General features: G+C 39.3%; 1 protein-coding gene across 5 annotated transcripts in view; it reads left to right on the top strand.

Moving 5' to 3' along the window:
- SYT1 (synaptotagmin 1) overlaps positions 1 to 17,352 on the top strand; it is a 521,895-nt gene that overhangs the window by 97,173 nt on the left and 407,370 nt on the right. For 4 of the 5 annotated variants that reach the window (XM_084957786.1, XM_084957783.1, XM_084957785.1 and 1 more), the window contains exon 3: positions 12,445 to 12,549. The exons of the other annotated variant lie outside the window; for it this stretch is intronic. The gene's annotated coding sequence lies outside the window, so the exon portion shown is untranslated. The remainder of the gene's footprint in view (positions 1 to 12,444; positions 12,550 to 17,352) is intronic. 5 annotated transcript variants of the gene reach the window in all.

Raw genomic sequence — 17,352 nt, 5'->3', positions numbered from 1 at the left:
CCTAAGGAAGATACTGTGACACAATAGCTAACAGGAAATATAGTAAAAAGTAAATCTGAAAATGAGAAAAAACATTCATGTAAAACTTTACAATGTTAATCTCATATAATTACCCACATCCACAGCCATAGCAGCCTTGGTTGATTAGAATAAGAAACAGTGAGAAAAAACAATTCCTTTGAAAGAGAAAGTCTTTGGCCTCCAGAAGCTGATGAGATTTCTTCTATTCTGAGAGCAGCAAAAGAAGAGAAAGATACACCTTCTCAGCTTCATTCTCTATACAGCGAGGTTGTTTTGGCCAGTCGTATGTGAACAGTTTAGAATCCTGTACAATTCTAGCATAATGATGGGAGTAATAACAGGTTGTGATTGACTACTAGCAATGTCAATAGTGTCTGATGTACTACCGAGGAAACTGATTTATGGGCACTAAGTGAAAGAGAAATTCTTAATATTCTAATCTTTAAAACATTGTTCATAATTTTTTTATTTTTTTACTGTTATTTCCCCAATACAATTTTTTTCCTACTGTACAGCATGGTGACCCAGTTACACATACATGTATACATTCCTTTTTCCTCTCATTATCATGCTCCATCGTAAGTGAAATATTTCAAAATTTCATTATTCATGTTTACCTCCCTCTGCTTGTTAACTTCACACAGCTTGAAAAAGAATATTTGCTGTCTGAATTACTTCTTATAAAACAGGAATTAAATATTGTGTGGGTTTTTTTGTTTTTTTGTTTTTTTGTTTTTTGTTTTTTGTTTTTTTTGTCTTTAGGGCCGCACCTGTGGCATATGGAGGTTCCCAGGCTAGGGGTCTAATTAGAGTTACAGCTACCGGCCTGCACCACAGCCACAGCAACACCAGATCTGAGCCGCATCTGTGACCTACACCACAGCTCAGGGCAATGCCAGATCCTTAACCCGCTGAGCAAGGCCAGGGATCAAATCCACGACCTCATGGTTCCTTGTTGGATTCGTTTCCACTGTGCCACGACAGGAACTCCATATAGTGTGATTTTTTTAATTGTTTTTAAGAAATGTCTTTCTTCTTAGTTCATAAAATTCTTGTTTGGTGTGTGTGTGTTTGAGTGTGTGTGTGCGTGTGTATCAGCATCCCAAATGTCCCTCCCTACCAGTGTCCTCCGAGTGGCAATGAGAAGTGTACACACAGTAGTATCATCATGCTTGCTCTCTGTGTCATCATGGTCCACTCTGTTTCATTTCACTGCGCACTCTGTTCTCTTTCACTCTGTCTCTGAAGGAGCTCTTCGAAGAGATACACTTTGAATCTGTGACTTACCTGGCTTCCAGACAAAATATCTATTTTTCGAAGTGTCTTCTAATTTCCCTCCCAACCCAGTCTCCCTTCTTTTGACTCTTCTCGGACATACTCCGTTTTCTCTGTGCACCTGGAGTTAAATGCTGATGTTCTTCAGTGATGATCAGCCGTTGTCCCTGCTCAGTTTCTGCATGTTCTCTGGGAGGTTCCCTTAGCTCCTATTGCTACCGCTGTACAATCTCAAATCTCCATCCTCAGCGCTCAAACTTGTTTTTTATTCCTTAGTTTTGCCAGTTAGAAAGGGTAGTTACGAGTGTGGGCTTTGAAGACAAAATGCTTGGGTGTAAATGTCAGCTGTGCTTATGGGTGATGTGACATGGAGGAGGTGCCTCGATATAAATAAAATTCTGAGGTTCTTTGTGCCTCAGTTTCTCGTAGTCCGTGGCATAATCGTGAGCACTAACTACATTGGCAAAATTCTTGGAATAGAACCTGGTGCGTAATACGTGTTCCCTTAATAAGAATTTTCTTAGATTAGTCGTTGTCGCTGTTGTTACTGATTGAGCAGAGAGCATGAGCAGGGAGACAGAACATGGAACAAACAAGACGCCACCCAATCCCTGCTCTCCTGGAGCGTAGAGTCTTTGATGCTCTTTTTCTGCTCCCTTCTGGATTTCTGCGCTTGGTTGACCTACTGGTATTTCAAACACAAGATGTTTAAATCTAAAACAAGTACACACTTCCCCCTGGAATCTACATCCAGTCCTCCTGACACCTGACGTCCCTGGTAAATTGAACATTCTTTCAGTTACGTTTTAGAGGAAGCAGTCTTCCGATATAGCACAGGTGTGACCCGGGGCCAACCCCTGGGCAGTGATGTCACAGCATGAGTCCTGGAGCCGACACTGGGACCAAGACTGTTCTCCAGGCCCTTGTGTGAGAGTCATTGCCAAAGATACTGTGTTTCCCGGGACCTGGTCGAACATCATCAGTACGTGTTCTTGAGGACGTGAACATTATGAAATCTAAGTTATTAATTCAGAGTTTACATTTTTTGACTATCTTATGTTCTGTTAGAAGACAGGGAAGTGGGAAGGGACAAATATGTGCTGATCATGAAGCATTTCTGTCCCTTAATCATTCATGTCATACTTCATCTCATTCCATCCTCGTCATTCTAAGACTGGCACCAATGTCATCATTTTAAAGATGAGAGAACTCAGGAGTTTGAACAATTCCCTTGAGATTTTAAAGTCATAACTTAATTCTAAGCCTGTCTACTCCGAAATGCCCACAGTCTTCCTGCTGTACCACCTTGTCTGTCTCTTTGCCTGGCAAAGGAGTCATTTCTTCTCACATCACACCTCTCACTTTTCACAGAACACATGTCAAATGTTCTGTCATATCACTTGTTTCAAATAAGTTAGAGTAAAAACATTGACAAGGTAAGTCACCTTCTGTTTATAGAGCCTTAGACAGAATCCAGAGCTGTGATTCAAAACCCAAAAACGTGGCTTAATCCCCTTTTAGATGGTTTTGATATCATATTGGAGAAGGTAGTCCTCCTGTGTTCTTTTTACACATCTAAAATACTCAAAAAAGTTAATATTCATAAAATCCTTGTCTTGCTAATAACTCCTGGGAGAAACTTAAGTGAAATAATCTTTGCCTTCTAATTATATATGACTACTTAAGTCAATATATGTTTCTACTCGCTTTAATTTTTCCAGTATATCATTGAACAATTCCTTTGTTCAAAACCAAATGTCAAGGATAGCAAATAAATCATAAGCTAATGTTTGAGCATAAACTATTAGGGACAACAATACAGTTTTATTTCCTTGTGTTACAGTAGAGAGGAGCAACTCACCCCATGCAACACGGTGATGACGTATTTTCTGACTTGTTTTATTTTCACACGGTTTATGCTTGATTTAACAAATATTTATTAAGTGTAAACTGTGGCGAGGGGACACTGTGAAGGATATAAAAGAGGCTAAAATATCGTTTCTCCCCTTGAGGCATTAATCATCTTATGGCAAAAGGAGACTTGTGTACAGTCAACTTCAGTACTTGGGAGAATAAAGCAAGCCTTTTAACAGCAACACAGAGTGCTCTGATATTGTAAGAAGAGCAAGGCTAGAGGGCAGGGCACTCTGGACTTGGAATGAAGTGGCAGGATATTAAAGGGAAGACATCAGTTATGAAGCTAAAGCACACATAGGCAATAACATGATGAGAGCCTGATTAGTCAGTGGACCGAGAGAATAGAAGGGAAAGAATATCAGGGACATTTCAGGGGAAGAATCAATAATATGTGACACTTCATCAGATGTGGGAGTGGAAATTAGGTGGAGTGAAAGATGAATTTCTGTTTTCTTATCACATCCTAAGCCAGGGAACACAAAATAAGAAACAGCTGTAGGGAAAATGTGCAGCATTTCATTTGGGGGTTGTGGGTTTAATATACCAGTAGGACATCTATAAGAAGATAACCATCAGGAGGAAATTTGGGTCTAGAGTATAGTGAGAAGGAAGCAGAAAAGGACAACAACGAAACAGAACTACAAAAAAAAAAAACCAAAACCAGAGTTTTGAATTGGTGGAATGGTGCTGAGCAATCTCAACAATGTAGAGAAGTTGAAAATTGATAGTTAAGTGTTGAATCTGATAATCATGACGTGCATGATGACTTTAGCGTAATGAATGAGGAAGGCAGATTGCTGAAGATTTAATAGAAATATGGAAGTAAATGCAGAAAAGTTCATATGATGTTTTTAGTAGAGAGGAGGAAAGTGAATATATGTTCAAAAGGGTGGGTGATGGGAAACTAATATTTTGGCTTAGTATGGAGAACAAAACAAAAATATAGAAGATAAAGAATAAAGATTCTTACCCTAAGATCCACAGAATAGGAGTCTATTTGGGGCTTCAGGTTAGTTTCAATCTTTTAAAAGCATAAGTAATGTATTGCTTGTGTGTAAAAATTTTTTGGAAGACTCATGAGATTCTCATAAGAAACTGTACTTCTCTCACTGCAGCCTCCCCAAAATAAATTTTGGAATCTCTGAAATATACAGAGGGAACATTTTATCAGCAGTGCCCAAGGAAACAGGATGAAATTAATTCAAGAGGATGGAATTCCTTTTTTTTTTTTTTTTTTTTTTGTCTTTTTGCTATTTCCTGGGCCGCTCCTGCGGCATATCGAAGTTCCCAGGCTAGGGGTCTAATCGGAGCTGTAGCCACAGGCCTACGCCAGAGCCACAGCAACGCGGGATCCGAGCCGAGTCTGCAACCTACACCACAGCTCACGGCAACACCGGATCGTTAACCCACTGAGCAAGGGCAGGGACTGAACCCGCAACCTCATGGTTCCTAGTCAGATTCGTTAACCACTGCACCATGACGGGAACTCCAAGAGGATGGAATTCTATACCATTTCATTGAAAATTTCATCTATGAATCTCAGAGTCTTCCATGTATATTTATAACAAATTTGAAAAGAATAACTTACATCGTCTCTTAGTTTACTCTGAATTCTGGAAGGAAAATAGGCCTAAAAGGGTCTTCACTATACACATTACCTAGAAGAAAGCCAAGTATTTGTCCAGTCTGTGCCAGGCATAGTGCAGGGCAGACTCAAACAATTAGACAGGACACCTCATGTAGACTTTAAGGGAACCATGCCAGTGTGGGATTCAGTAATATTTTAGCAAACAAAATATCTAAACTGAAACATGAAGAACCCATTCATTCAGCAGATGTTTATAGAATGACCATATGGGCCAGATGTGATCCAAGGTGCTCATTTAATGGACACAAATAAGACAAAAATGTCTGCCTTCATGAGTTGTGGCAAGAGGGAGACAAACAAGCAAAAGGCGCATAGACAAAAGTCTGTAATATCAGGTCTTGATAAGTATTATGCACAGAGGGAATGGGTGCAGTGACAGTGAAGGCTTCCCTGCAGAGGTGACATTGGATAAACAGAGGACGAGTCAAGAGCGCATCCAGAAGAAGGTCATGAGTGGCAGAGAGAAGAGCAAGCACAAAAGCCTGGGCAGCACCGTGGTTTGCGGAGCCACAGGAGTGGCCAGTGTGTTGAGAGATGACTGAGTAAGACAGGGATAGGAAGGCAGACGAGGCCAGAAAAGGCTTATGGGCCACGGTAAGGAATTGGAGTAGGAATAGGTCAAGTGTGGATTGGAGGGAATAGATGCACTTATTCGAGAAGCTTGATTTTTTTTTTTTTCCTCTTTAGGGCTGCACTTGCAGTATGTGGAGGTTCCCAGGCTAGGAGTCGAATAGGAGCTGCAGCTGCCGTCCTACACCACAGCCACAGCAATGCGAGATCCAAGCCACGTCTGCGACCTACACCACAGCTCACGGCAACACCGGATCCTTAACCCAGTGAGCACATCCAGGGATTGAACCTGTGTCCTCATTGTTCCTAGTTGGATTCGTTTCCCCTGAGCCATGGCAGGAACTCCCAGAAGTTGGATTTGACTGATGTAGAATGGAGGAGAGTGTGGAGAAAGGAGGTTGGAGACGGGGAGAACAGTCTTACCGTCTTCATAGAACAGAAAGGACTCGACAAATGATGTACGACCAGATAGCCTTCAACAGCACACCAGAGAGAGGTGTGCTTGTGTCTTTATTTTTGCATGTGTCACTCCAATATTGGCACTGGTATGGAACTTAGCAAATGCAGTAGTAACAGTTTTGATCAAACTTTATAAGAACTTAAGCAACAGGAAGGCAGAGACTTGGTCTGTCCTGTGTGCCTCTGTAACTTCACACCTGCAGAGGTGCCTAGCACAAAGGAGGTGCTCTGTAAGCAAGTGGAGATAGAGAGGAGGAGGAAAGGAGACAGAGAACAAAGGAAGGGAAAGATGAATTCATAAGACAGTTCTTTCCCTCAAGAGACCTAGAGGCAAGATAAGGAAATATGACATACGTATAAAAAATTGAGTAACAGTCTCTACAGTGATGTACACCCTAATATACCATAATTACATGTGCTTTCCGCGTTCAGGAGGAGAAACTTTTAGGCTGCAGTGTCTTAGGTTTGAAACTGTGTTAATTTGCTATTCAAAAGAAAAATTATATCAGCATTGTAGCAGTAATGTATTGTAACAGTAATGTTAACACTACCCAACGCAACAGGATTTATTATGTGCTAACATTTCAAGTGGATTAATTTATGCAATTCTCAAAGTAGCACTTTCAGATCATTATTATTACTCAGTTTTTTAGATGAATTGAGGGTTACACCTAGGAAGGTCTGAAGACAGAACCCAGTGACAACCAAAAAGTAACCATCTGTGAAAGATCAGTTTGGTCCTTTACTATAAATATCATTCAAACTTTTTTCATACAGGATTCATCTTTTTCTTTAAATTTCATTCATTTTTTTTCTTAAATTGCATGTATAGCAAAATACTAAATTATATATAATGATAACAATATAAATATTTTTCAAACTTTAAAAGTTCAAATTTATTAAATAGCACAAATGTTAATAAATTATGCTTCTTTGAAAACTGTATTGAGTACCTTCGACACAAACAAGAAAATCTAAGAATATTGCAGTATTCAGCTGGTTCTAACATTTTGTGTCTCTAGATTTCTAACCTTGGGAGTTCCCATCATGGCTTAGCAATGAACTCAGCTAGTATCCATAAGGATGTGGGCTCGATCTCTGGCCTCACGCAGTGGGTTAAGAATCTGGTGTTGCTATGAGCTGTGCTGTAGGTCGCAAATGCGGCTCGGATCTGGTGTTCCTGTGGTTGTGGTGTGGGCTGGCAGCTGCAGCTCTGATTCGACTCCTAGCCTGGGAACTTCCATACACCTCTGGCACAGCCCTAAAAAGATAAAAAATAAAATAATATATTTCTAACCTTGTCTATGATTTATTGTTTGTTTTCTTTCCCTGCTACATTCAAATCATGTAGGAAAATCTGCAGGCACTTGATCTGTACAGATTGCTGTGCAGAATAAAATGTTAATCTTTTGGTTTATTCAGTCCAAGGATAATTATAATGTATCTTCAGTGGTTGTAATAAATTGAGGCCATGACTGACTCAGTACCTTAAAATTGTCTTTAGTCCTATATAATGTTAGATAATCTATCTTCCCTGCTTGTGTGCTTTTCCTAAGCCTGTCTTCCCAATGACTTTCACTTGCACTACAGATCAGAGTTCACCTAAATTCTGACAGTAGTTCAGTGTGGCTAGTTTGTTGTGTAGAAGTTAACATACTGAAAAAATAGATCACGTGCATGATGGCCAGACTTAGCAAATCTCTAGACTAGATTCCTTTCCTGACTAAATTTATCTTATGATTAAATCCAAACCTCTTTTGAATAATTTTAACTCAAAGTTGCAAATACATTTACCAAAGAAAAAGAGGGATGTATTCATTTGCCCCCACTAACGAAGGAATAGACAACCTGAAGCCCATCAGTTGAGCACAAATAGGTTGTTAAAATTCAGTGTGTTCTATGTCGAGATTTTAGAAGTAATTTTTTTAGTAAAAGATAAAAGTAGATGCACTGTTTTGTGGATTAAGTCAGACAAGAGAGCCAAGTTTTTCAAACTCTCTTTTTCTGATCAATCTACAAATAAAAATTACATAAAATTCTTTGTGGCCCTTATTTCACACTGATATGGTAAAAGATTTCTCCCTGGCATTTTTTTTTTGCCTTAAAAACAAACATATTTTCATTCTAATGATAAAGCAAAAACATTTTTGTAAGTATTTTATGCTATTTTAATGTGTTCTGAAAGTAAAGTGCTATGTTGGTTTGACTTGGACTGTGTGTTAGCAAAGAAGTATGTTGTCTCTGATGAAGAAGGCACTTTTCACTCGCTGTATTGGGAATCAAAAGACAAGAATGACAGCCATGCCACTAGGAGGCTGTAGGAACTTGGGCAAGTGAATTTCCATTTCTGAACATTTTATCAAGCAGAGGAATCACGGATGCCTTTAAAGAATCTGATGCCATTGCACAAAAGCAGAAGTACATACAATTTTACATAATGCTTTAGAGAATTTGCCATCTTCTTGGACCTATAGTCCCCACAAATAGGTAACGAAACCAAGGACTAGATCATTCTTAAAGTACCGCTGCATTCTGTGTTTCTAATATAATTTGCAAATATTCTGTCTTAAGTAATTTTTTTAACATGGGAAAACATTTTGAGTGGAGTAAGTATGCACCTGCCTCTCCTGCTTCCCCCCCTCCACTTTTTGCCTTTGCGCATTGCACACAAGATTCTTCTTACGCAGTTATCTTTACAGGACATCTAGGCATAAAGAACAGTCAAAAGTAATTATCTTTAAATTTTCATGTCTCAGTTAATGTTGTTGGTATATTGTCTGCGACTTGATTATATATAAGGTCAAAAAACCTGAGATAATTCATCCTAATCATTTATATTTATATATAAAATCATTTATATATATATATTAAATTTATATTAAATACTGTCTTTAATGATGAACCACCAGGAGCACATTTTATTAGTCTAATATGCTCCAATTTACCATGCAAAGCTGACCTCATATAAAAGTAACTGAGAGAGAAAAATAACACTAAATGACTGCTAGCATCAGGAAGACAATTTTCTAAATTAACCATTCATTTATACATTCAAGATGTATTCACTGGTCTACTACTTTATAGAATAGTAGCCAAATGAGGTTCTAGGCACCAGATGTACATCAGTGAACCCAACTGAAACAAACAACAACAAAAAAAACTCTAGCTCTTAGAGATGTTTGAGAAGGTAGTGATGATGAGAGGAGGAAACAAGCATACATGTAGAGTAAGGCTGGGTACTAGAAAGAAAAATACAGCATGACTTAGAAGAGAACAAATAAACCCAAACCTATTAAATATCCAGGAGTCAGAGAATTAATTCTTAAATCAATATAATAGATTTGCCTCCTAAGAACAGGTAAAAGAAAGTCTTCTTTAAAATTGTGATAAATATCCCCACTCATAGATGCAGACTGTTGCCTTTGGAATGGATTAGCAATAATATCCTGCTGTGTAGCACTGGAAACTGTCTGGTCACTTATGACGGAGCATAAAAAAAAAATCCCCACCCCCATCCATTATTCAAAGAGTAACTAAAGGCATTTGATGCTTTAGCATCTTCCTAGGGGTCCCTCACTGGAACCTCCAGCCTTGACCACCCGAGCCTCCCCGTACTCACCACATTACAGCCACATTGACCTTTGATTTGTTGTCCTTGTTCCTCAAACATGTGAAGCTCCTTTCCACCTCAGGACTTTACACAGATATCATTCCACCTTGAATCGACCCCTTTACCCCTGCCTTCTCCCCAAATCCAGTGAATTCCTAAACCTGATTTCTGCCAGAAGCCAGTTCTGGATGCAGTTCCCCCACTCTCACTTTCCTATCCTTTTTGCCTGTCCTTTTGGGAACTTATTACAATTTAAATTACAGCATGACACACCCTGTGCATGTGTTTGTCATCTATCCCTTTCATTATCCGGCAAATTCTGGGGGGCAAGGTGAGGTGGGCACTAGAGGCAGCTGTTTGTCTCTTGTGTTAATGAACTTTCAATGTCTTGCCCCCTGCCTAACACAAATAAGCATTTAGAAAATCATTTCTGAGAGAAATAATGATTCTATCAAAACTGTCTTAGATTTGCAACACATGGTTTTATGCAACATTGTAAAGTGGGTTCTGGTGGGAGCTGGTAATAGCCTTTAAACCATGGGACTGAGCTAAATGATTTTAGTTGAATCTTTTGTTTTTAAATCTGTGTTACATACTGTTCCTGCCCCAGACTCTGCAGGAAGCCTCCTGCTTGCTTATAGGCTCATAGTCCCAATGACAGATGGTTTTTAATCTTTCCTATTTGGCTTCCAAAATGGGTATATATTACTAACTCGTGTATTCTCACCAACATTTAAGAAATGACTCTGGGGGTTGTGCTCTGAGAAATAAGATACTTCCTGGGATCTACAGCCATGAGAGAAGAGTTTTTAATGCTTTCTGGTGGGAAAAACCATTTTATGCTTGGAATCGTTGAAAAGAAGATCCAGTTGTGAAAAGCCACAGTTGCAGAAACTATTAAAGAATTCCAGAGAGCAATAGAGCTTAGGGCTTTGCTGCTTGATCACCTCACCTCACGTGAGCATAAACACACAGTGTCGGTAACATCTTCTACTTCTTTCCATATGACAGCTTAGAATTCTCCTTGAGGATAGGAAAAATCCTTTTTTCCTTTTTTTTTTTTTTTTTTTTTGTCTTTTGTCTTTTCAGGGCTGTACCTGTGGCATATGGAGGCTCCCAGGCTAGGGGTCTAATCGGAGCTGCATCTGCGACCTACACCACAGCTCATGGCAACACCAAATCCTTCACCCACTGAGCGAGGCCAGGGATTGAACCTGCAGCCTCATGGTTCCTAGACGGATTCGTTTCTGCTGTGCCACGATGGGAACTCCAAATTATTTTTTTAATGCCTACTGTATTCTAAATCTCCACTGTGGCACTTAGTAATATTTTTATGGAATGATTTTTCTTTTTTTCCATTATAGCTGGTTTACGGTGTTCTATTGATTTTCTACTGTACAGCAAAGTGACCCAGTCACACACACATGTATACATTCTTTTTCTCTCACATTATCATGCTCTTCTTTCCAGTTTTTTTCAGAGGCAAGAAACTAGCTTTTTTCATTTTTTATCTTCAAGACCTGGCCAAAAAAAAAAATAGAAAATAAAAAAATAAAAACAAAAAAAAAGTTCACAATAGATACACCATTACTATTCATAAAATGAATAACGGATTATCAGTAAGTACTTAGAATGGAAACGGCCTGAGCAGAGGCCAACCATCCCTTGCCTGTCTCAGCCAGACAGAATGGAGCTTGGAAGCCACTCAGGAAGTTAGGCTCTCTTATGCAGCATCTCTTTTAAACCAACAAGGAAAGTTTTCCCAAACCCAGGAGACCCTCAAAAGATTTTCCTACATGGATTTATGCCAGAACGATTCTGGTCCATTAGTTGGCAAAGAGGACTCCTTAATAACTGCAGAGGAACTATAAAATTCTCTTCAGAATATAATGAAAGCTGCAGGGGATTGTGTATTCATTTATCTTGTGGTAGGAAAACTTGAATCTTCAAATAACAGGGTGTTGCCATGTTAGCTTCCTCTAGAGAACCGAAACTCCAACTGTAAAGAGAGCAGGATGGTCTGATTAGTATCAGTGCCACTGGCATCTGCAGAACCTCCATTCTTAATTGGGGCCACAGGATGCAGCTGATACCTGAAAGGCTCCCTATGTGAGCATCTCCGTTTGTGAATGAATTATGCTACTTTAGTTTTTTGAAATTTCATATTCTAAAATCATTATTTAAAGATCCCAAACATAAGATATTAGGTTGCTCTGTATCAAGAAATAGATCAATGCAATAAAGTGTGTTAAAGAAAACAGAATCAAGGGAAGAAGGAAGGAAAGGAGGTGGGGGAAAGAACCGAGGAAGCAAGCAAGGAAGGAAACTGTTAAAATGTCTGATACACCTCCTCCACAACGCGGCGGCTTTTGTACGTTCAGTATTTCACTGTCCTTCCTAGGTAAATAGCAGTGCCTTTCCTTTTTATTAGCACTGCTGCAGCTGCTCCTGCTTACAAAGAGATTCACAAATCAAAATAGACACAGCTTTTCAATAATTCTGAAAGGTGGGGGAGCGTTGCCAGAGAAGGATAGCGCTCTAGTACCCTAACAAGGAGTCTTGTTAGCAAAACAAAGTGTGAATTGCTTAGAGATGATTCCCCTCGGGTGGTAATTCCACTGGGTGCCTTCTCAGGAAGCTCATGCTATGTCTCCTCTACAGAGCAATGCCATGCAACAGGAAATGGTGAAAGAAATATGAGAAAGTTGCTTTCTTGAAACATTCATTCTTCTAGATTTTTCTTTACATCCACATAATTCATATCAATTGGATCTTAGCCTGGAGCACCCAGCACAAGCAGGAATTAAAGAAGCTGGAGCAGGATGTGAATAAAGAATGTGCTGCATAAGCAAAAGTCTCTGTACATACTCAGTAGAAGACAAGTGCAGAGATGCAGGCCGGCATTTTTACGATTTTCTTCCTATTTTTTTCCCTCTCTCTCAAGGGCAACCAGGAAAACAAGAACTAGCAGGAGTTTGACAAACGCCTGGATTCATTCACCTGCCTATTGCTTCATTCCTGGAATTTGCACTGCACCTGTCTAATTCAGGTATTTGGAAAAAAACAAACTTTGACATGTTTGTTCATGATCACTGCCCCCCCCTTACATACTTTGTGATGGCAGCAGGGTGGGGGGAGAATGCTTTTGTGCAGAAGGTAGTAGCACCATATCTCTTACTTCAAAAAAATGTTCCTATGATAGTAGAGGAAATATTAGTACTTGTCATGTCTTTTGAACTTAGAACTCCTATTAACGCCCCTGAGATGCTCGCCGCACTCGTGGGGTGCTGGACACTTACATAACATTTCTGCTTTCCCCCACGCGCATTTTGTACCTCCTCAGAACCACAGTTGTCACGGTTCATTATCTGTAGATGATCTTGAGCAGCCTTGCTCTCGAAAAGAATATGCCGTAGCATCTGCCTCTGGGCTTCTGTGCCCTGCTGTACAGATGACATTTTCGCAGCAGTATTGGGTAGGGCGGGAGAGGAGGCCGAATTTGTCTCAGGCTGACGTTTCACTGTGCCATACCATGCCTTCCTCTTTCATATACGCCTAGTTCAACAGTAAAGTACATACATCACGTCGTGACTATTACATATGTTCGAGTATGTAATTGGGGTTGTAAAGTATCTGCTTGAATGTCTTAACTAATGAATTCTATCAAATTCAATTATCATTCTTGGACTCTTCATTAACCAATCAAATTGCTTCTTTGGTCTGTCATTTCTCACACCCTCTCACTCGGCATAAACACAATTCTCTGGAGTAAATTGGAGGTGATTAAATTATCTCACGGATCGTTATTGGGAGGCCCATGTAACTGAAGTCTTGGATTTCCAAATAACCACCTTGCACGTGGTTCTCACTTGAGACAGGAGAAATGTTAGCGTATAAGGCTGTGTCTTGAACTTTATTCCTCTGTTTGCATCTTAGTTTCCCCACCTCCCGAGGAAGTTGGCTGCGGTAGGTCTCGAATACTAAAATCGCACAGAAGTAAACCAAGTCTACCTATGAATTCACCATCTAATTAAATAAACCTGTCCAGTAAGCTTGTGTTATAATACACGTTCTTCTCCTTTGGGGAATGAACCATTTCAATACTAGAAGTTTCTCCTATCTCTGAATCAGTGTGGTATTACAGTAGAGGATCACAGCTGTTGTTGTTGCTGAAACTTGTTTCTTTCCAACTGTTAGAATTTCTTTTTTTTTTTTTATCAGTTTCCTCAACTTTATTTTATTTATTTTTTTATTTTTTTTTGTCTTTTGTTGTTGTTGTTATTGCTATTTCTTGGGCCGCTCCCTCGGCATTATTGTTGTTGTTGTTGCTATTTCTTGGGCCGCTCCAGCGGCACATGGAGGTTCCCAGGCCAGGGGTCGAATCGGAGCTGCAGCCACCGGCCTACACCAGAGCCACAGCAACGCGGGATCGGAGCCGCGTCTGCAGCCCACACCACAGCCCACGGCAACGCCGGATCTTTAACCCACTGAGCAAGGGCAGGGACCGAACCCGCAACCTCATGGTTCCCAGTCGGATTCGTTAACCACTGCGCCACGACGGGAACCCCCCTCCAACTGTTAGAATTTCTTTACATAGACTATTAAAAACAAATGCAGTGATTCTGAAAGTGCATATAGCTGGAATCAAAAGTACTTTAGTTTCCTAGGAAATAATTGTCACTGCTAATATGTAATGGTTATTTCAATCATTTTGTAGTGAAAGGCATGGCTGATGCTCAGACAGTGTGGTTCTTACCATACAATTCTTCAAATTATTCCCATTTTGTTTGCTTTGATGCCTTTTAGAAACAATTTCATCTTCTCCTCTGCAAATATTTTGGGAAATACCTCAAAATGTAGCCTGAAGCAACCTAAGAAAGTGTCTATTCCTGCGTTCCATGCCAAACTTATTTAATCAGCATCTTTGGGAGAAGGCTCTAGAACCAGCATTTAAAGTATGTATATAGAATTATCCCAATGCACTCCAAAGTTTAAAAACTACTACTCCAAAACACGAGAGCAAGGAAAAAGCCCAGAGAATAACATTGTAAAACTATAGACATACAATTGATATAAAAATATTGAAAATAAATTAGGATTTTGAGTTTTCCTACATATTATTATTTCCTAGGACTGTGCAAAGGATTTTAGACTGTTTTCCCTTTCATTTGAATCTTAAATATTGGAATTAAAATTTAAATGTCAAAGATGTTAAGGATATGAATGTTTATCAATTTTAAAGTTTCCCGAGGTCACCAAACAATGAATGATCTCTATAATAGTAAAAGGTATTAAATTCGTAATTTGTGCCGTTATTATTTCCACTTTTGAGTCTTCAGTTTTACAAAGCTTTCTAAATAACAAGCCATTCTTTCATTATTCGATATGTCTAAAAAGCATCACTCCTTTAAAATCCCCATCTATGCTTCCATCACATTTTCCACTGAGACAGCTCCTATCAGGGTCAGACTTTCGAAAGGTAATTTATTGGTACACCTAGGTTAAAATTTTTGGCCAAAGGTACTCCATTTATTCATAAGTGACTATTTTCCTATTTGCTGATTTTAGTAAGGGAATTTCCTCATCGCTTTATTTTTAATGGAAAAAGTATTAGACAGAGTTTGCCAACTAAATATGCCAAACTCGACAGTATGCATTTAAGCTGGATGGGACAAAGAACTGGCTTCAGAACCATGAAAATACAGAATGCTGTGATTACCACTGACACTGGATGAGAGCAAAACAATATTCGACTTCCTAGGAAAACCACGGAGACTGACCCATAGAATTAATTCTTGCTTCCTGTGTTGTGGAATCCATAAGGGTCTAAAAGGGGAAAATGCTCAAAACCTCTAGGTTTTCAGATGTACTTACTTTATAAAGTAAATGTATTCTGAAAGAGTTGAAGTCTTTTTCAAATTCATAGGAATCTTTTTGATCAATAAAATACTCTTGATTTTTAAGCTGGGTTTAAACATCACATTTACAATACAGGTGGCCACTAATGTCAACTGGGTTGTATTTCACAAGTTTAATTTAAAAGTTAAATATTTCAAACTCAAAACATTTTCACCCAGAAATGATGCCATAAATGATGTGAGATGCTCATATTCCACTTTTTAATCCATAAAATTATACTCAGATCATATGATTTGTAAAAAGAGAGCTGGAAGTGGAAAGTAATAGAAAATAATACTGCGTGATTCTAAAAAAGTAAATCAATTAAACAGATTTTTTAAAATTCTTGTTTACTTTGAATAGAAACAGCAAAGAAAAACAAGTTGGATCATCAGTAAATGAGAAAGAGAGAGTAGGAGGCTTTGGGAAAACACAGAGTGGTTATAACATGAGCAGTATCCTCCTGAGCAGAGAAAAAGTAGATGGAAGAAAGAAATGTGAGGTAGAGCTAGAGCCTGAGGGGCAAAGTGGTCTCACGTAAAGGTAGCTGAGCCGTACTCGACTGGCTCTTAAATAGAGAGGATGCTCATTAATGGCCATGTTCATAATTCAGGGGAGCAGGTGCAGTCAGTTATTTTTAAGGCAATAGATGTGTATTATATGTACACATCCATTTAGGAAGTGTTTCAGCAGAGACAATGAGCATGAATGATAATTCAAGGAACGTCAACAAATGATATAAATAGAGAACTCGATGTAGCAACGTGTTTTTCTCTGAATTACTCAACCCACCGCTCGACTTCGTTGGACCTCACTTCCTAAGGAAATCTATCCTCTTTGTCTTTCAGAAAGTTCAGCATCAGGTGTTCGGGTGGACCACATTTACCCGTTTGCTGCCTTTACCCATACAGGTGTTTCTTTAATTTGCTAAATATTCCTTGAATACCTACTGTACTTTAGGTACTTTGTGAAATTTGCTACTCTTGCCCCAGACAGTACACCAAATGGACATTTTGTTCTCTTTGAATCTTAGTGTTTCCCATTTTACTATTTCTCTTTCTTTTCATTAAATGTGGATGGTTGGGAAAACAGGAAGTACCTGTGCCTGGGATGGAGGACAAGGAGTATGAGTAACCCAGGGAATGAGGTCCAAATGAGGGCATATCTGTCTTATTCCTTCTCTGTTCCTTGGACGCCAAGGAATTCTTAGCAGCTCTGAGTCCCTTTTACTTTAATTTAACCTAACGAACAAGTGGGAGAGGTGGAAAAGCAGACAGACTGTATCGTCATGACTAACATTATCCAAAGAAAAATTGATAATTTCAACGTAAAAGCCTGCAATATCTAGCATCTCTGGCTTCGATGAAGTCTCACTACTAGGCTAACCTGCAGTGTGAGAAGCAAGAAGTTAAGTCCATCCTAGAAAAAGGGACCCATAATTCTTCATCAGTTCTAATTTTTAGTAAAATAAAATATCTAAAAGAAAAGTTGCCAGAATCTCTATTACTATGTAGGTTGAGGCACAAAATAAGTTACTATGTACATTCCTAAAATCCCTCTTCACTCCGGAAACCCCACTGGAAAAATAATGGTGCATTTTCCGTTGAAGAAACTTTTTTAAAGAAATTTTTTAGTGTAAAGCATTCCTCTTTTCCATTCCATTCTCAAGAAACAAGAGTAAAGATAAGACAGGGAGCTCCTGTTGTGGCTTAGCGGTTAACAAACCTGACTGGTATCCACGAGGATGCGGGTTCGATCCCTGGCCTCACTCAGTGGGTCAGGGATATGATGTTATGGGGAGCTGTGGTGTAGGTTGCAGATGCGGCTCAGATCCTGCGTTGCTGTGGCTGTGGCTTAGGCCAGCGGCTGTAGCTTCAATTCGACCCCTAGCCTGGGAACTTCCATGTGCCTCAGGTGCAGGCCTAAAAAGCAAAAGATTACAAAAAAAAAAAAA

This window comes from Sus scrofa, chromosome 5 (genome assembly GCF_054392235.1).
Source record: "Sus scrofa isolate SSC_HxYL_T2T_F1_AM1 chromosome 5, Sscrofa_HxYL_maternal_Yorkshire_Landrace_v2.0, whole genome shotgun sequence".
In the NCBI taxonomy this organism is placed as follows: domain Eukaryota; kingdom Metazoa; phylum Chordata; class Mammalia; order Artiodactyla; family Suidae; genus Sus; species Sus scrofa.
This window is presented reverse-complemented; position numbering and strand designations above follow the sequence as displayed.